At 42.7% G+C, this 19,713-nt stretch overlaps 1 protein-coding gene across 2 annotated transcripts in view; it reads left to right on the top strand.

Moving 5' to 3' along the window:
- The window catches only part of LOC6574371 (nuclear RNA export factor 1), a 67,004-nt gene extending 48,009 nt beyond the window's left edge, over positions 1-18,995 (top strand). Inside the window, exons 4-5 of one of the 2 annotated variants that reach the window (XR_004364913.2) lie at positions 6,715-6,801; positions 18,548-18,995. The gene's annotated coding sequence lies outside the window, so the exon portion shown is untranslated. The remainder of the gene's footprint in view (positions 1-6,714; positions 6,802-18,547) is intronic. The other variant, XR_006356971.1, reaches the window with a different exon arrangement.
- Positions 18,996-19,713: the final 718 nt, after the last annotated feature.

The following is a 19,713-nucleotide window of genomic DNA, read 5'->3' as shown; positions in this document are numbered from 1 at the left end:
CGGTCATAATTGACTGCAAGGTAATATTCACTAAGCCTATCAATCATTAGATCTAGAACATAACAAATTTTCGGACTAAAAATAAAATATGTCTTTAAATTCAGTTTCAATTATTTTCTAAATGATCTCTTGATTAATGTCGAACTATCTGCCCGATAATCAATGTACATGTATCCCTAAGTCTAACTAAAGTCTTAATAGAACTTTTGGCTCTTAAGTCAGCAGGAATAAGTGGATAACCAGGATTGCTGTCGTTTCGCTTCTTTCCCAGATCTTCTGGTGCTCTTGTGTTTGGGGCATTACCTTTGTTTATTTAGCGTCCTCTCTGCTTTGGTATTTGTTGTTGGGTCTTTCTGTTGGCATACTTGTGCTGTTTGCTTGGCTGACCTTTAGTCTTAATTTTGTTTGCCCTTTCGGGGCGACCCGTGGTGTCTGTAGTTGTCTCTGCCTTATAGCCTGTCTGCTTATTTGCGGCATTTTTTCGGTTTCTCTCTTAGCGCGCAGGCTGAAATTGGACAAACAAAAATAGTGCTGCCCTCTGCCAGCTGAGTGTCTCCCCTCCCCCCGTACAGCCCTAGCAACTGGCAACGAATTTCGAGCATGCTAATTAGCTGACTCGCAGAGGTTTTTCCTCTTATTTCCCATGCGTCCATTATAATAATTTCTTGCTGTATGTTTTCGCCAGGTTTAATTAATGATTCGCTAAGCTCGCTATTCCACACTCTCCCTCTCTCTCTCTCTCTCTCCCCTCACATCCCGGGCATTGGCGTTGGTCACGGGGCTAATTGTGTGTCAGGGGCATTAGGAATTTTGGCGAGCATTCGCTCCGCCCATTTTCACACACCACATGATAGCTGCACCCACCTCCCGAGCCCAGTCGATGCGCAGCTTATGCCTAGCCAATAGCCATGCCCAATTGTGGGCATGCTGCTGCTGCTGTGCTGGTCTGTTGTTGATGTGGCCCGCATATGTTGCCAACACGTGGCAGCAACAGCAACAACAATAACAACATCAACATCAACAATGTGGCGCTTTGTTGGCTGCCCGCTGCGCGTCTGTCTTACAACAGATTTGCCATGTGGCAGGGACGAGGCAGCGAGGCAGGGAGGCAGGGAGGCTTTCATGCAGTCAGGTACGCAGCCCCCAATGAGTTGCCATGTTGCACATTGGACGCTCGTTTCATGCCTTTTTTTTTGCTGGCCTCAGAGCTCAGCTACATCGTCGCTCAGCACACACAGACACACACCCTCACACACACTCAGTTTCGTATTGCCTGGCACGCATTTGCAATATTTATTACATCCACAGTATTTGATATAATTTGCATACCCTTGACAGAAGCATATTGCTTTTATCAGTCAGCTTGCTGCGTAGTCTCCAATGCGTGCATAAGCAGATTAAGGCATACACTGTGACAAATTCAGTAATAAATGTGTTAGGTATTTATTAAATTCAATTGGATTTTGAATATGCTGAACTTAACTTATTCTGGGCTGATGATTAGGAGAAGGTTTAAGCTACAATTTTATCTTATTATTAATATTAAAAGCTTAACTTTAAGTTACCTTTTAGGTAAGGTACCTTTAGGGCTTTTTTTAAAAAGAGTATTTCCGCTTTTGCTAAATCGCAGTTTGTTTGGCCCCTTGGACACATTATTATTTGCTTCTTTTTTATTCTGTTTGCCATGTGCCCAGGTTTCATGTGCATTTGCATGTGACCGATTGAGGTTTATGAATATAAATTGTTTGTTAATTAAATGCAACATCAGCAGCAACAGCAGCAACAACAACACGAGCCACAACAACAACAACAGCAATCATTGTTGAATGATTGTCTGCGCTTTAATACCGGAAATTGATTAAAAGCTCATTTCATTTGCTTGTCATTCGTTTATGTTGTAGCTGTAGTTGTTGTTGTTATTGTTGTTGCTCTGGCCCCTACTCGCTGTCATAATTTGCCATTTGAAATGATTATGGGCTTTACACACACACACACATATACACCAAGATACACATGCACATTCGCTATGTAATTGGAAACTCAGTTGCATTGTTAATGTTGTAAAGGAAATGTCTCTAACATGGCTATACATTGTTAGAGCAAACTGTTTTGCATTCTCATAGTTGTCGTAATTGAGTGAGTGTCTTGGCTTTGTTTCGATTAAAGCCTGGCCATGCCTAAAATATAACTAATACACGATTACCTTTCAGCTAATCAGTTGGCAGTTGCATAACAATGCAGAGATGCTAAAGCCTGAGGATGTAATTCGACTCGGCATAGTAATTATGCTGAATGTGGCTCAAAAAGTGAGCTGCATGAATTATTCATGGCGCATGTGGCGTATACTTGTTATTCGCCTTATTGAAATACGGCCAGAGACCAACATCGCCAACATCGCTCGCTGGTAACTTGAACTTCAGACTGCCATTCAATTTCAGACTGACCAAATATTTAATAGTTGTTTGCGTTCACGTTTCTGCCAACCGCCTCAATGTCTGTTACAATTTTCCTCATTTTTCGCAGCGTTGTCTGCCATAATTTTACTGCCAATTTCAGACGGCGAGAAAGTTGGCCAACTCGGGCTCCAGCTCCACCTTCGTGTCTGGCTTGGGCTCTGGCTCTGGCTCTGACTGTGGCTCTGCCTCTCGCTCTCCTGCACTTGCACGTATTTACGTAGCGATTTTTATTTCCTGTAATTTTTACGATATTACTTATTTTTATGCACCGCACGACGCACCACCACCACCATCGCTGCCTGTGGGGTTGCCGGGTGGTTGGGTGGGTCAACGCGGGGGTCGCGTTTAGATTTCGTTTTGTATTTTTATGCTACTTTTATGGCCCGCTGAAGTGCGGCATTATTGGTTTCTCGAAAGAAAAAAAAAAAACGAAAAAAATAAACAAAAATGCGAGCTGCCCTCGTAAAGGAAATTAAAATAAAAGTTGAATAACTCTGGGGCTACCCCAGAAGCCAGAAGCCAACAACAGCTCGACTTTAAACCAGCCCCAATGGGCTTCTAGCCATAAGGCGACACATTTCTGAAAGAAACAAATGTTCGTAACCAACAACAACAACAACAACAACAGCAACAGCGACAAAAAACATCAAATATTAAAATATTATATTATACATTCAGTTGGAATTTCGAACGCATATGTTCGTAATTTTTTACGATTGCTGCTATTACGTATTGTTTTTACAGTTGGCTGGCTTATTTATCTGTGGCATTTGTGATTATTTAATTTCAATATTTATGCAGCTTGCCGGGCGTAACTATGGCGCATTATAATTACCCACACACCCAAAGACCCAAAAAAAAACCATCTCTAAACGCGCCTCAAATTGACTTTATATATATATATTATTAGTATGCTCGAGACGCTGCTGCTCTGAGAGCCCAGTGCAAGTTTTCTATCTGACAAATGGTATGTGGCCTAAGTCTCCCTATGGGGGCATGCGGCCGTACGTGCTGCTATGGGTCGGCCTCGTTATGGGGTTTGCTTGTGTTTGCTTTTCAATTTCGAGAGACCCAATCATAATTGTAATCCATTGAGCCCAGACACAGCTGAGGCCAAGAAACTCGAACTCAAATCCAACACAAATGTTTTCTAAAATTAGTCAAGGTCAGAATGTAGAAATTTACAACAAACTTTGAAACGAAATGAAAAAGAGACGGTAGTTGACTAAGTACAAACATGCAAGTCCATGCCATATATAAGACCTCTACAAATAGTAACACATTTTCTGGAAATGCTGACTCAGGTCGGTTGGATCACTTGATATTTTATCATATCATGTTTATTCAGTCAGGAAGTCGTTTGAGCCAGATTATCAAAATATTTACATACCCGTATATTAGCAACAATAGCTGAGACCTGGCATTTGCCTAACAAATGAGCAATTCCATTTGATTAATCTTGATTTTCCAGCTATCTCTCCGACATTACTCAATTTACTATGGGCCACAGTCGCGTCCACGTTTATCTAGAGTTAAGCCCCTTTAATGGCTCCCATTAGCATATTCAATTGTAATTTGATTATTTTTCTATTGATTTTATCGTAGCCTCCAGCTTTCAGTTATATATTATTGTTATTTTTACCAAATGCTAACTGGTTTCCTTTGCATAACTGACACGTTTATTTCATCCAAGCACTTAACTTGCTCGTTTGCTGGCAGCAACTAATAGCAATGAATAGAAATCTTTAAGTGTTTCGCTTCGATTGATTTGAATGCACAACATGAACGACATCAGCAGCAAGAGCAGCAGCAGCAGCAGCAGCAATAGTTCAAATTTCAGTTTTAGTTTTAGTTGTAGTTGGATTGAGTTATTTGCGTTTATTCGCTTCAAGTTCTTGGTGACTGTCTGGCTTTAAAGCCATTCCCCTGTCTATCAGTCCATCTGTCCGTCGGGCTGTCGGTCCGTCTGTCTCTCGGTCTGTCAGTCAACGTTGCTGTGTTTCAAATTAAATTGGCCTTTGTGTGGCGTCGGGCTATTGGCAGACTAATGCATGGCACACATGCTCACTCTGGCAAGGGGCATGGCGGCGGACGGGGGCGGGGCGAGAGCATAGCCATTGATGCCCCATTGGCTCGATTGGTTCACTTGTCCGCTGGACATGCACACAATGAAGCCAAATACAACGGCAAACGCTCATTGAATAAATAATCAAAATCAAATACATACTCACATGTTGCTGTTGCTACTGCTGATTGTTGTTGCTGCTGATTGTTGTTGTTGCTGCTGCTGCTGTTGCTGTTGCTGCTGCTGCTGCTTTGTGACTTCTTTTTATTCGCTTCTTTTTTTTCGGTCTTTTCATTGCAAAAATATCCAATTTACAATTTCAAATTCCAATTATATTGCGCTACGCTGTTTTCATTATTATTTTATTATTATTATTATTATTGTTGTTGTAGTTGTTGCTGGCAGTGCAATGAAAAATCAATATGGACAAGATGCAGAAGCTGCTGCTTGAAAAGTTGCTCAATAAGGAGGCAAATGTCGTGACAAAAGAAATCAATCGAATAGTGCAAACATATGAGTGCAGCAGTCCAATACACTACAAAAAATAATTGTGTACTCTATTCAAGTATTGCGAGTGGAAAGAGCACGCAGGATCTGCGGCTGGGCAGCTACTTCATAAACCAAGGAGTGACACTCTATCCTAATATCACTTCAGTAACGTTCATCGACTATTTCGCTCAGTGTACGAACAATGCGTAGGCAGCTGCAGGTTGTGTGTGACATTCTACATACGCCTTACATACATAAGAACTTTGCACCGAACTTTGGCCAAGGGCTGCCCTCTCTCTCTCTCTCTCTCTCTCTCTCTCTCTCTTTCCGTCTCTCTCACTCGCTCGCTTGCCACTAATTGCAGTTGCTGTTGCTGTCGCATGTCGCATGTGGCAAGACCCAAATGGGCACATCCGTTACAAGAGAATCGCTGGCTGCTCAATCAATTGGCCAGCGGAAATGTTGCGACGCCCTCGAAACAAATTGCTTAATTACAAATATTGTAAGGCAACATTTCAGGAAGTTCTAAGAAATGTGAATACGAATGCGAATACGAATGCGAATGCGAATGCAAATCCAAATGCGAGTCACTCATTCAAATAAGCAAGAAAAATTGCATGCCAAATGCTGTTGCACAGCCAGTCAAATGTCTATAATTTAAGCAAAAACAAGCGACAGATACAAACAACAACAACAACAGCAGCAGCAACAGGCAAATCATTTGAAGTTGCAGTTGCAGTTGCAGTTGTTGCTGCTGCTGCTGCTGCTGCTGCTGCAGTTCTTTTTGCTGCTGTTGTTGCTGTTGCAAAATTTATGCATGCGGCTGCTGTTGCTGCAAAAAAAAGAGAAAAAAAGAAAAAATTATGTTGCTGCTGCTGCAGATGTTGGCTGGCTAATTTGCTGCTGCAACCAGTGGAAATTGTTGATGTGCAAAAATGTTGTTGTTGTCGTCTTGTAAATGCCATAAATTAGTTGCCTGCCAGCAGACGAATAGCGCAATTTACAAAACTTTATTTATTTCTTTTTTTCTTTTTTTTTTTTTTTGCTCATTTATGCTTACAATATTTTTTTTTCTTCCATTGATTTTATTCATTTTTTATTGCTTCTTTTAATTCAATTTATTATGTGCGCTGTGGGTTGCATATTTTGGCATTGCCAACAAATTATTGGACACAGACTCACACACACTTACACACACACACACTCACGAATTTGTATTTTCCTGCTTGGCGAAGGTCGTGTGGGTGTCTCAGTGGGCGGCAGCTGGCATTTGCCAGCGGCATAAAATATGCATAAATCCAAAATCAATGCTATATATACGAGTGTGTGTGTGTGGCAGTTAGAGATTGGAAAAATTGATATATGCCATTTGGTAAAGGCTTTGTAATGTGCGCAATGCACAATGAAAGCAAATTAAATTAATCAATGCATTCGCTGTATGAGTGAAAATTGTGTGTAATTCGTATAGGAATACAATATTTATGAACTGAGCTATTTGTGAATTTTGATTGCACCCACACCAAGTGCAGCTCACTCCAAACTATATCTGTCAGTGCACATACATATAAATATTCATGTATATAGCGCATATGTTTAAGTCAACTCCAGCTCACAATATGTAAGTGAGCTTTATAAATTGCTTATCGTAGTAAGACACCATGGCGAACGCTAGATGGCGCTAATTTATCAACATTTCCGTTTCAGTTGTTGTCACCGTTTCCGTTCCATTCCTCGCTCTGAGCCAGCCAAGCAGGGCAATTGCCATAGCATCCGCAGCTCATAAATAAAAAGGTAAACTCTTAATTGTAAAAGTTTTCATTTTTATGACAAAATTGAGGCAATTTATTTGAAGCAAACAACAAATAAACAACAAACGAGAAAACGAACTAGACGCAGCTTAGAAAATTCCCATAGCGCTCATGGTCAGAGCTCTTTGGTGACTCGCTGCAACAACAATGGGAACTAAGTGAAATCAATGGCAGGGCAATTGCTAAAACGAGAGCAGCAAACGAAAATGCTTCAAAGAATTTTCCAAGTAACAATGAAAACCTAGAAAAGCAGCAGCACCAGCAGCAGCAGCAGCAGCCGAAGGAAATCCCACAATTCCCAAACAACAATGGCAAATAAATTAAATTAGTCACAAGCATATTTCAAAAATATATATATATGTGTGTGCACATATGTATATATATATATATATGTGTGTGTGTGTGTGTGTGTAACTATATCTTTTTATATATACATAATGTGTCTCTGTTTGTGTGTGCGTGTGTGTGGAGGGATGCCCACACCAGAGTCGGGCCAAGGATGAAAGCCAACAATAAAACACACAAACGAGCATTTTATATATCCACACGCATACATGCAAACTTTGATGTATATGTATGTATGTATGTATGTATGTACCTATTTTATTTTATGAGCAGAGGATTGTTACATAAAACTCGCCTTAGGCAAGGGTTGGCTCAGCCGCATGGCCAGAGGGGGGATGTGGCGCGGTAACGGCCCAGTTTACGACATAGTCTCTGGCAAGCATTCGCCGTGTGGGTGGCTGCCCAACTGCAGCGACACAGGCTGCCAAATTGCCTCAGTTTTCTATACGGCACGAAAAAAAGAAATAGATAAAAAGTTTGTGGCGAAAAGCGGGGCGGTGCGCTGGCAGCGGCGGCCATAGAAAGGGGAGACAGCCAGTCTCCAACTCCGTCTGCGTCGCGTCGGCTCGAGCTCAAAACGACAGCAGAAAGTCCCCAGACGGGGCCAGACGCTCGAAGGACACGCCGAGGCGGCACACCCACAACACACACAAACACAAACACACACTCGCGCACACAGTTAAACACACACACACAAGCTGAACGACATAATAAAACCGGCATTTTTATGCATGTCTGAGTAACTTCATGAGCCGAGCCAGACCTGGACAGCTGAGAGGCAGCGACAGGAAGCGGGGGCTGCAGAGCCAGATGGGGAGTTTTTTCTGCTGCTGCTGCCTCTGCTGTTGCTGCTGCTGATAGGTAGTTCCAGTGCAGCTTAGAGTCTGTTTCAGGTTCATTGGAAGGTCGCCACCTCGCCAAAGCAGCTCCCGTGGGTTCAAAGGGGAGCGCGAGTGTGCGCAGTGGCAATGGCGCTCTTTATTCAGCCGACTGGGAGGCCACTGCGATGAGGCGAACCTGCGCACTGGACGGGCGTGTCACAGGAGCAGATCTAGAGAGCACAACAAAAGAGCAACAGCAACAGCAGCAGGAGCAGGAGCAATAACAACAACAACCAACAGCATTTTGGGAAGGTCGTTGCGAACAGTTGTAAAGCGACTCAGCGCACAGCTGGACCACAACAGAGACACACACACACACACACACACACACACACACACACACACACACACACACACACACACATACAGATGCAGAGAGTTTCCCATTTATGCAACGAGGCGTCGACCGGCATGTAATTAAGTTAAGCCCGAACGAATGTCGATATTGATGCCGTTTCGGCTGACGACGGGGCCCATGGACTCGGCTCTGGGCTGCTGGCTTCGGCCTTAGACCAAGCCACTTTTATATTGCAGTCATTTGAAAAAGTAATTCTGTGAGTGTGTGAGTATGACTGTGTGTCTGTGTGTAGTGAAGTTGAGGTCGTTTGCCGGCACTTGCTGTGACACACACACACACACACAGTTGCGCACATTTCCATGGCTAGGTGGAAGTATATCCCATGGCCAGCATTTGCGAGCTGTAGTAACAAAAGATCGAGGTTGTAGGTGTAACATATGCGCTATAAAGAGCTTGGGCAAAATAATATAACGAGAGCATAAAAAACAGTTAGGCGAGCTGTGGCGCAGATTAATTTGACAGGTGTGCAATATATTTATATACATTATCATATCGAAATCTCGCTCGATAGTTCGGCTTTGCATTGAATTCTTTACTTTGAATAACAAAGGAATCCAAATTGAAACCCATTGAATTATTTCTCACATGACTTCAACTGTTCATTGGCAATTTAAGATCAATCAATCTAGTTAGGGGTAGACGCTGGGGGAGCTGAGCGGCTGGGGGCCACACCTCGTGAGGTGCCGCGACACGTTGTGAATTGAGGAGCGTTTTTAATTGAAAATTGCTGTCATGAAGAAAACGCATAAACAAGACTTCTAAGAAATAGTCCAGAGAATCAAATGCGACATTGAAAGACACAGAGGCAGATGCAAAGACGTTCGCATATGTATGTGTGTGGCAGCAGTATAAATTCACATAACGATTGTACAATATGCATGACAATGAGCGCTGCTCGTTCCCGTTTCAGTTCAGTCGGGCAGTCTGGCAGTCAGGTCGTCAGGCAGCCTGCGGGTCAGACAAGTGTGCCGACACAAAGAAGTCTTAGGAGAATGGAAAAACTATTGTCTGAGCCGCTTTTTGGAGAGTCGTGCACGAAAACTTGTGTGTAAATCAAAATTTATGAATTTCGTATTCGAAATGAAGAGCTGAGCCGAGTGGCAGTACAACCATTGAACAGAGGGAGAGAGGGGCAGAGGCTGAGGCTGAAGAAGAAGAATTTTGAGTGCCGGCTGGCACTTGAGGCCGCTCTGGCCTCGAGACCTCAACGTATTCAAGTAAAACAAACAATATAAACTTCAAAAAACGCTTCGTTGCATATCAAATTAATTACACAGAGGCCCCAAAAGCAGCCAGTAAACTTGCACAGGCCAGTGGCGTAGGGACAAGAGACAAGGGGCACGGGGCACGGGGCATGGGGCAAGTGGCAGTTGCACAGAGTCCGTCTGTCGGGCAGACTGACTGTCAGACAACCCTTGAAGATTGTTTTCTTATGCCGAGGGGCTGCAGCCAGCGCTCAAGGAGCGACGCCCCAAACTTTGCGCACAAAAGAGGCGAGTTAAGCTTCTCAAAAGCGAGATAGGGATGTAGCCAAGTAGGGTCACAGGGGGGAGGGGGAGGGGCGAGAGGCAGACTGGCAGTAAGGCAGGCTGGCAGGCAAGCAGGCAGGCAGGCAAGGCGACAAGCTGACAGCCAACAGCAATTCATGCGAACTGAAAAACTGAAGGCATAATTTATGCCTTCAAAGTGAATTGTTCAAAAGAAAACTTGGAACATTTTTCCCCTTAACAACAACAACAACAGCAGCAGCAGCAACAGCAGTGGCAGCACGTCCTGTTCCTGTTGTTCTATACATACGTCTGTACATCGTACATGTCAACACAGCCCGCACCGAGAACAATAACACATTCAGCCAGCATAAGATAAATAGCCCGACAGGACTAGCCGAATGCCGCATGCCCTTTGCTCAACGTCAACGACAAACAGTGAGTGCATCAAGCTGGAAGGCTGCGGTTCACTGAAAGGATATATGAGCTGGAAGGGTAGACGAGGCAGCAGCCTTTGTGATTAGAGCCATTAATTGAGGATGCGAATGCTCTTGGATGATATCCTTATGCTTGATGCGAACTGAAATGCGGGAGCTTTCAATCCTTTTTATCAAAACAGAAAAAAAAGGCCAATCAGGGCATAATGCTGAGCTCTCGATTCAGACAAGAATGACCATCGGCCAGCATATGTATGTATATTTAAACTTCAGTTAATGTGGGGCAAAAGCCAGCGCACGAAAATAGAATGTAAACTGAATCCCTGGAACAGAGTCCAGTCACTGCTCACATGATGTCCACGACCGGGAGATTCGCTGGAACTCTGAGGGCCATGCAGAATGACCAGAATGGCCAGCTTGAATGGCCGAAGCTCACGCACAGGCCGTGACAGCCTCCACAGGGCGGAGTCAGACAGACCCTCGGTTCAAGCTAGCACCAAAAAAGGTTTTCGACTCTTTCGGAGACGACCCCAAAAATGCTATTTTAACTACATTTGGCGTTTTTATGGACCAGTTGTTATAGCGTGTTCTTCTTCTTAGTCGTTTTGTTTTTTATACCCTGAACCCATTGAAAATGGGAAATCAGGGTATAATGGTTTTGTTAAAAGTATGTAACAGGCAGAAGGAGGCGTGGCAGACCCCACAAAGTATATATATTCTTGATCAGGGCGACGAGCTAAGTCGATTTGGCCCTGTCCGTCTGTCTGTCCGTCCGTCCGTCCGTCCGTCCGTCCGTCCGTCCGTATGTATGAACGCGTCGATTTCAGAAGATATAAGAGCTAGAGACTTGAAATTTTTTTTCCTAGGTCCGTGTATATCACGCGCATATCAAGTTTTTCTTTAAATATCGATAACTACTCCCGATATTTTATTATCGATCAAAAACCTTATCGAATGCTAGTTATTTAATTATATCTCCTACACCTTTAGAGCTAGAGCTTCCAAATTTTAAATGTAGACTTATATATATTTTATATAATTTCGATTTTTGTTGTAATTTTCCCCCCACCCTTATATCCACCCCCTCACCCTCACCTTTGTAAAAGACGTATTTCAAGTACTAGAGACTTGTGCTTTGGAATGTACATACATTTGAACATTATGATTATGTTCTGAAAGTTTCATTAAGATTGTACGTCTAGAAATTAAATTATTCAACAAAGAAATTCTTATAATGTTGCCCACACTACAGCGCAGCCCAAGCGCAGTCGCTGCTTACTGCGCAGTTAGCAGAGCGCGTTCTAATACGTGCGTGTGTATGTATGTGTGCCGAAAAGAAGTGCAGAGTGAATATCAGATTAGAGGGTTTAGGGTATCTCCTAGTCGAGCAGTCTCGACTAGAGTCCTCTTACTTGTTGTTTTTTTTTTTGGGAGGGGTTTATGCCGAAACATATATTGTACATTTATTAATACATAATCATCTCTGACGGCAACATGAGAATCGGCCACATGGCTGCGGTCCCAGCGGATAAGTTTCGAGCATTGAAAATAAAGCAGTAAAATTGTAATAGATAGATAGATACAAATGTCTGAGTGTGTATGTGTGTGTGTAAGTGTGTGTGTAGTTTGTATACGTGCTGTGCGACTTGTTCTTTGGACAAAGGTTCCAGGAAATCCAACCTAGCTCCGTAATTCAAGCTGACTGTCCCGAAAAATGTTTGTTTTTTGCTTCAACTCAACTTGGACTTTTATTTTTTTGTGTTTTCAGTTTTCAGTTGAGAGTTTTGAGTACGAGTTTTGCTCTGTTTTTCGGCTAAGTTGCTCAGTTGTGCAGAAGGACAGATAACCAAATAGTTTGTCTTTGTTGCTGCCACAGCCAGAACAAGGGGCTTCTGCGAAAAGTTGAGCACTGAGTGTGTAAAATATTTTTATAGACATGATTGCGAAAGAGCCAAGGTTTGGGGGTAGTACCACATCGTGTTCTTTTAATATAGTTATTATGGGAAATAGACCTTATACTCAAATGTAAAATGTAAAGACATAAAATTATATAGAAGCCACACATTCTCTTTGTTCAATTAGACTCTTTTTCTATGCTCGACGTTCACCTTCAAAAATCTGTGAACTGATGAAGCTCAATCAGTGCCCTTAAATTGTCATTGTGCAAAACGACAATCAATCTATTCAAAAGCCCGAAAGGCATAGAAAGAGAGCTAGTGAGTGAATGAGAAAGGGAGATGGAAATAGAGAAATCCCCAAAGTGTTCTCAATTAAAACAGGAAAATTGTTGGTCATTGCTTGAATGAAAACTCACAGAGTGAACATAAACTCAGGGCTGCAAATGCCCAGTAGCCAGAGAGGAATTCAAGACGAAAGGTAAATGCAGGTACGAGGGGCGAAAGCATAGCCGTGTCTGTGTCGCCTTTCAAATTGATGAACAATAACAAAAGGCCAGGCCCATACAAAAGAAAATGTTGCATAGAAAAAGACTTACTTTCAAAGTTACCAGTAGGGTGTGCGAGTGTGCCTGTGTGTGTGTGTGTGTTTCTGTGTGTGCATAGGAAAAGTATTTTTCTTTCTTTTGCGAAATTAATGAACTATTCAAATGTCAAAGGATCCGTGTAGATAAAGCGAAGACGACGACGACGACGACAAAACAGTTGGTGACAACAACAAAACAAAGCGGACCAACAATAAAAACGAGTCCAGTCAAGAAATCCATAAAAGATTTTGTAGCAGCAGCGCGTCGCTTTATGAGTCGCCTCTCTGACTGTGTGTGTGTGTGTTCGCTTTTACAAAATTCAAAAAGCAATTTACAAAAGGCGACGTGAAAGGCGATACGCTTGCAGACACACAAGAGCCAAACGGTACTCAGATCTGGGGCTCCGAGCCCGGGGCCGCAGCTCGTAAGTGCCACTAAAGGACGACGACGTTGCTGACGCGTCATCCTCTCCGTCGAGGAGAATAAAACCGAAGGCGCTGGAGCGCAACGAATGCCTGCACACAGCTTCCATTCGAGGCTGATGACGATACGAATGAGGATGAGAGAAGTCAGGCCGTCAGTCCGTCAGTCCGCTGGGATCGCTTTTCAGCGACTCTCCTCTCTCTCTCTCTCTCTCTCTCTATCTCTCTCTCTCTCTGTCGCGCTTGCACTCTTCCTGCCGCTGACCTCTTCACCAGTCCTAAATGAGCCGTCGCTGTTGCTGTCGGCCTACAAATTCGTTGGCCGACTGATTTTTTTATTATCATTGCATTTTATAGACAGTTTTACGAGCTAACGAAAGTGGTTCTGCCAGAGAGCTTGTACAGATAATGCCCATGCCGATGCCGATGCCGACACACGGGCATTTCGGCTTTACGATCTCTCACACCGCGCTCGTTTTGCCTTAACTGCCAATGTGAATTGAGTGTATTGTAAATCACACTTGTCCCACACTTGGCAAAAATATCATTTCCCACTTCAACTCAGTCGACCATATCATGGAGACATCAAACCAAACTCAGACTACACTCATATCAATTTAGACAATATAAAATATTTATATAAAATATTTTCACTTAATATTCCATTAAAGTTCAGTTCTTACATTTTCTCTGTTATCTCCAATGTTTGAGTCCTGATATATCTTAAAAATTGTTGCCAGCTAAACTTTTAAACTTTTAAACTCAGCATTTCTTTGAGTGTAGTGCAACAGAAAGCAGAGATTGCCCCACATAACAGCCGGAATAGCCCCACATTGTGCGCTGGAATAGGCCCCCATTCGAGGCATATTGTATATGAGACCGATACAATGTACACTGCATATTAGCAGCTCTGTTAAATTGTTTTTTAGTTGCCGATGCGTCTGCAAATGGGGCATTGTCTGTGCTGAGGGAGGGCGTTCAAGTGGCTCGTGGGCTCTTCCGCTGCCTTGCCAAGTGCCTAATCTGTCGGATGGAGTCGGACAGAGTCTGGCCAGCAAGAAAGCGTTGTCGGTGTTTGCGAAAAGTGTTGGCCATCAATCTTGGGCGACGGCTGGCAAGCTCCAGCACTAGATAAAGTGCTGCGAGATCTATTTGGCCCCGGCTCGGATCATAAATAAGCCACAGTTCAAGGGTTAGCCAACTGCAGTGAAATTTCTAGTTGTGAAAGTTTCAGCTCACCTGCGCACTCATAAGTAAACTGATTTCCGGTCTTATTTCAGCTGCTACAGTTTGCTTATGGAATTTCACTATAATCAGCTTTTTACTCATATTTTACACATTTCTGCATTCCTTGTGAATATGTGAAAAGTGTTTTACAGCTCTTATCATGTTATGTCAATTCAGTCAAATGATTGTGCCCTTCAATTACTATCTGAGCTCTGTTTTAATTTCCATTTAACAGTCCCATCTTCACGTTAACTGCGTGCAGCCCCCCTGTAATCTGTGGCCTTATGCGGCTCTTTGGCCTGGCCGCATTCTAATTAAAATGCGCATTCAGAGTCGCATCAAGAGCACTTTGTTATCATCAGCGCCGTCAAAGGCGACTTTTCAAGTTAATTGCTGACTGAGCTCTGAATCTCTGGCTGTGTGAGTCTGTCGGCCCACACACACTCACTCACTGGCATGCAGGGGACACCCACAGACGCTGGCTCCTCAGACATGCGACACTTGACACGTTAGCGTTATAAAAATTAAAATAAATGAGAAAATGAAACTCATTACCTCGACTGCAATGGAAAAAGGCGACTGCAATAATTCAAATGAATTTTTCGCGAGTTGCTTCGATGGCCACTCAAGTCGAGTCGAGTCAAGTCAAGTCGACTCGACTCGACTCAAATTCAAAGCAGTCACATAATTTTCATTGGAACATCAATTGCAATTCCCATTTCCATTTCCATTTCCATGTCGATTTTCATTCCCATTTCCATTTCCACAGCCAGCTGTAATTAAGCAAATAAACTGAACAAACAACTCGAATTTGGATTCAAATTCGTTTTGTGCAATTGCCTGAAGCTCGTTTCAAGTGAATCGGGTTTGCAAATTTCTTTGCCATCAATGAGAATTGCCAATGGGTCATAAATTCTCAAAGAGTAGCACAACTGTCGCAAACAACCCAGCGACCGACCGACAGACCGAACGAGCAACCGAGCTACCGACCGACCTTCCGTTCATTATTTGAAACTTTTCATGTTGTTTGCATAATTTACAATTTATTATTTTGCGTTATTTATTGTACGTGCCGCAATTTATGCATAAAAATGCCGAACAAAACGCTCCATTAATCAGGGGCCGGCCACAGTCCATGTAGTATTCCCACAGACCCCAGCCGGCCTCGACCCACCAGCTTTGTTCCTCTCTCTCTCTTTGTCTCTGTATCCCTCTCTCTCTCTCTCTCGCTCTTTCTTTTCGAAGCATACTAATTAAGTTTAATGTAATGCACATATGCGATAAGTCGCCGACTTACTCGAGATTATATCGCATGAGTTCCTCTCTCCTCCAGCCAGCCCCTACATAATAAAGTATATATTACACACACACACACACACACACACACTTGTATATGTGCTGATGTATTTGGGTGCCTTGTCAGCCGGCCTCAGCCTCAGGCAGTGATTGATGTGACGGCGCACACACACACACACACAATTGAAGATCTATGCCATATTTGGCGAGCACAAAAAACGAGCTCAATCAAAGCCAAAGCCAAAGCCAAAAAAAATCTGATAAATTGTTGGCTAACCTACGAGCTGATGCTTAGTGGGAAAGCGTTACAAATTATAAAGTAAAATTACAGTTTTAGCAATTAAATAAGCTGAGCGTTGACTAACTATTTGCTATAAGCGTTGCGACTAAGCCTAAACAGTTTGGCCTCTGCTCGATTCCCATTCAGTCTCATTTGATATAAAAACTAATTAAATGAAATGACTCACGATATTTGGCAGTTTCCTATCAGTCCATCACACATTGTTGTCCACGTCCTGCCACATCCCTTGGCTGGCACGACTTTCGACGACCCTCATCATAATTTCAGCTCTTGGTTTATTATTATTCGCCTTGTTTTCAAAATACACAAACTGAAAACACAGAAAAACTGAAAAAGAGATGACGCCTCGGGCCCAGACAACTTTGTATGGGCGGACGCCATGTGCGCGGCGCTGCGCTACGCTGTGCTGCGTAATGCGATCAAATGTCAAGCTCCCAATTGAACAATTTTTGTTATTTTCTGTTGCGCTGCAAACTAATATTGAATGGGGTATATTGACTATATATATGTAGTTCCTAGCAATCTTAAAACTCCTTCTTAGTTCCGTATCGTCTTAAATGTTTTCAGCTTTGATTTCTATGAAATTTTAATGATTTTACCTTGAGCACCTTTCGCCCGATTATTGAATGATAGAGCAATTTCTCTACGTTTCGTTTATGACACTCAATGGGCATTAGAGTTTTATAAGTTTTTCACATAAATGATTCTGAAATTGGAGGTCGAATCAGCAATAATAATTTGAGAACTGCGAATGGCGCACAAGTCAATAATATATCAAGTTTCGATATACATACATACATATATACATAGTATATACCCTATGCATGCTCTTATTTATGGTGTATTTTTGCTCTTCTCTTGCGCTCGTTTTGTTGCTGTTCCTGTTTATATCCCTCGCGAGCCAAAAGCCAAACAAACGTGGGCGCAATCAACTGGGCCAAGAGCTGCGCTGAAGTATTTACGGCCAAATCGGACTTTTGGCCAAATGTTTGCACAAAAGTTTTCGCCAGTTGCAGGCAGAACAGAAAAAGTCGTTGCGAAATGCCGAACGTGGGGCGGGCAGCACAGAGAAGGGTCTATTTCAATTTAATTTAAAAACATTCTGGAAGCATTAGACATTGATGATTGCTTTTTCTCTGCTAGCTCGCTAGCCAGACTGCGCCTGCCAGTTCCGCCCCCTCCGCAGTGACTGAGCTGAATTTTATCTATTAAAATAAAGTCAGGCTCAGGGGCAGCAGCCGGGGTGGCCAATGGAATCGCTCTGAAGTCAACGGCAGCCCATGTCACACGGCCTGTTGCACAGCATTCATTAGTGGATGGAAGTCGACCAACCCATGCGACGACTTTGACATTTTTAAATAGATTTGCTTTTGCCTCCGCTCTGGCTGCGCGAGGGCCACGTCGGCGCAGGTGGCGACATTCGCACGCCTTCTAATTACAGCGACTCGGTCCCGTGTTGACCCCTTGGTCCCGTCCCGTCGCGTGACCCTCGACGACCCAGCACGTAACGTAGCCCACATTGATTGAGCCAATCAGTGTGTAATTTCTTATGCATTTACTCAGCAATAATTGCGTTTCATTTGAGGCGCTTGTAATTAAAAGTTGGCTCAACGTGTCGATTAACTTATCGAATAATCGACTGTCAGATTGGCATTCCTCGTGGCACTGGGTGCGGCCGTTGTCTACAAATTGCAAATTGATTTTTATCGATTTCTCATAATCAGAATTATTGCCATGGCGAATGCGAAGAGCTACGTCGACTACATCAACTACATGGAGTACATGGAGAACATGGAGTACATGGAGTACACAAAATATCAATCGTTGTCTTGTTTGCCTATTGCACGGGTTTCTTGTTTCTTGCTTCGTGTTTCTTGTTTCTTGTTTGGTTCGCCCCCTTCGCACAGCTCCGCCAACTCCCCACAATCTGAGACTCTAGCACCAGTCGCCGCTTCAGCAACGAGAATTGAAAGTTGATTTTACATTTTGATAAGCATCCGCAAATTACACGAGAGACCTGCCCCGCGACCATAGACTTTGATGTGTTGGCATACGCCTATAAATTTCGTGATTATCAGTATTTTTTATTTTATTAAATGCATTTGGTGGGGCCGCACCCCATCCCATGTCCATATATAATATCCGACACGCACGAAACGCCGCCAAGCCAGCCAATTTCAGAGATAGACCCGAGCTGTTATTTAAGGGGCGTTTTATGTGCGGCTTGCATGTGGGAATTTTCATTAGGAACTGTTATGAAACGCCATCGGCGATACACTCTACAGACAAAGAAACTCCATTAGACTAAGGAAACCTAATCTATATAAAACTACTTCGGCCGACTGACAGTCGACGCAAGCCTTATTAACGGAAGCGCATCATTTCCTACCACATTCGCCCTTTCTGGCCTAAGTAATTAGGCAGGCGGAAGAACGAAAAAGCTTTATTATTAATTTACCATATTCTAAAATGTTTGTATTTTCCTATTTACAGAAAATTCACCCTCCTGGCACGAATGTAACACACGCATCTAGTCTGAAAAATTCTCGCTTGAATATTGTTAAATAAAATGAAGCCAAGTTGGATGTAAACGTCAATCAACAAGAATGAAATACCTCACAAAGTAGAGAGAAATTGATGTCAAATGAGAAAGTATTTGAGATGATTTAAGAGCCGTCAATTATGCCAAAAGACATAATTCAAAGACCAAAGATATTAAGCAACTAGATAGATATAATAGATAGAAATAAAATAACAATTGTTGAGATTCTAGATAAAATAAAAGAAATCAAGCTAAGAGCAGTATATTTATGCATATTTATATGTTTATACCTACTATATGCTTATGAGAGTAAACGAGTATAAGGTGCTTGAATAAATGAAAGAGTTTATATGTATATGTTTTGTGGCAAATAAATAAAACAAAAACTTTAGAGCTGAATTTAAATAAACTAATTGCATTTTGAATAAATAATAATATTTCTTTTATTGTCATCGAATAACAAATATGAATGCGAGCCTGAGCATTAAAATATATTTTCCCATTGCAAACATTTCCTAATGACAAAAATTGTTAAAATTTGAGTGTCAATCGAGACTGTGAATTTATATGATAAAAATCAGATTGAGTTGAACTCCTGGGAAAGATATTTCCATACAGCATGGTGAATGATTTGTAATAGATATAAGGCTATCATTCTCTAAAGAATTTACTTAACGACCATATGCAGCCTGGGCTGAAATTTAAAGAGGCTTTTCTTAGCTCTTACGTGCGGTTGAGTTATTCCCTTAGGGTTCTTTGGCCCGATCAGAAGGAAGCTTTTTTTTTCGTGAGCTGCTTAACGAGCATTGTGTGCGGCAGTGCAACTGAGGAGCTAAACGAATGGTATCGGGCCAGGTCCTTTGTTTGGCCAGTGCCCTGGAGAGCTGGTATCGCTGGTATTGCTGGTATTGCTGGCTGGGCTAACGTCACGTACCCTCGCTATAAGTAGTTGATGCTTACTTCCTCTTGACTGCCTCGAGGTTCGAGTTTGGGTTCGGGTTCGGTTACGGGTTCGTGTTCGTGTTCGTTTCCGATTTCGGTGTTGGCCTTTTCATGTTCATATGTATGACATCCCTCGCATAGGACATAAGTCCCTTCTAATTGCTTGCGTAACCTG

The sequence above is a fragment of the Drosophila mojavensis genome, unplaced genomic scaffold (genome assembly GCF_018153725.1).
Source record: "Drosophila mojavensis isolate 15081-1352.22 unplaced genomic scaffold, ASM1815372v1 contig_277, whole genome shotgun sequence".
NCBI lineage: Eukaryota > Metazoa > Arthropoda > Insecta > Diptera > Drosophilidae > Drosophila > Drosophila mojavensis.
This window is presented reverse-complemented; position numbering and strand designations above follow the sequence as displayed.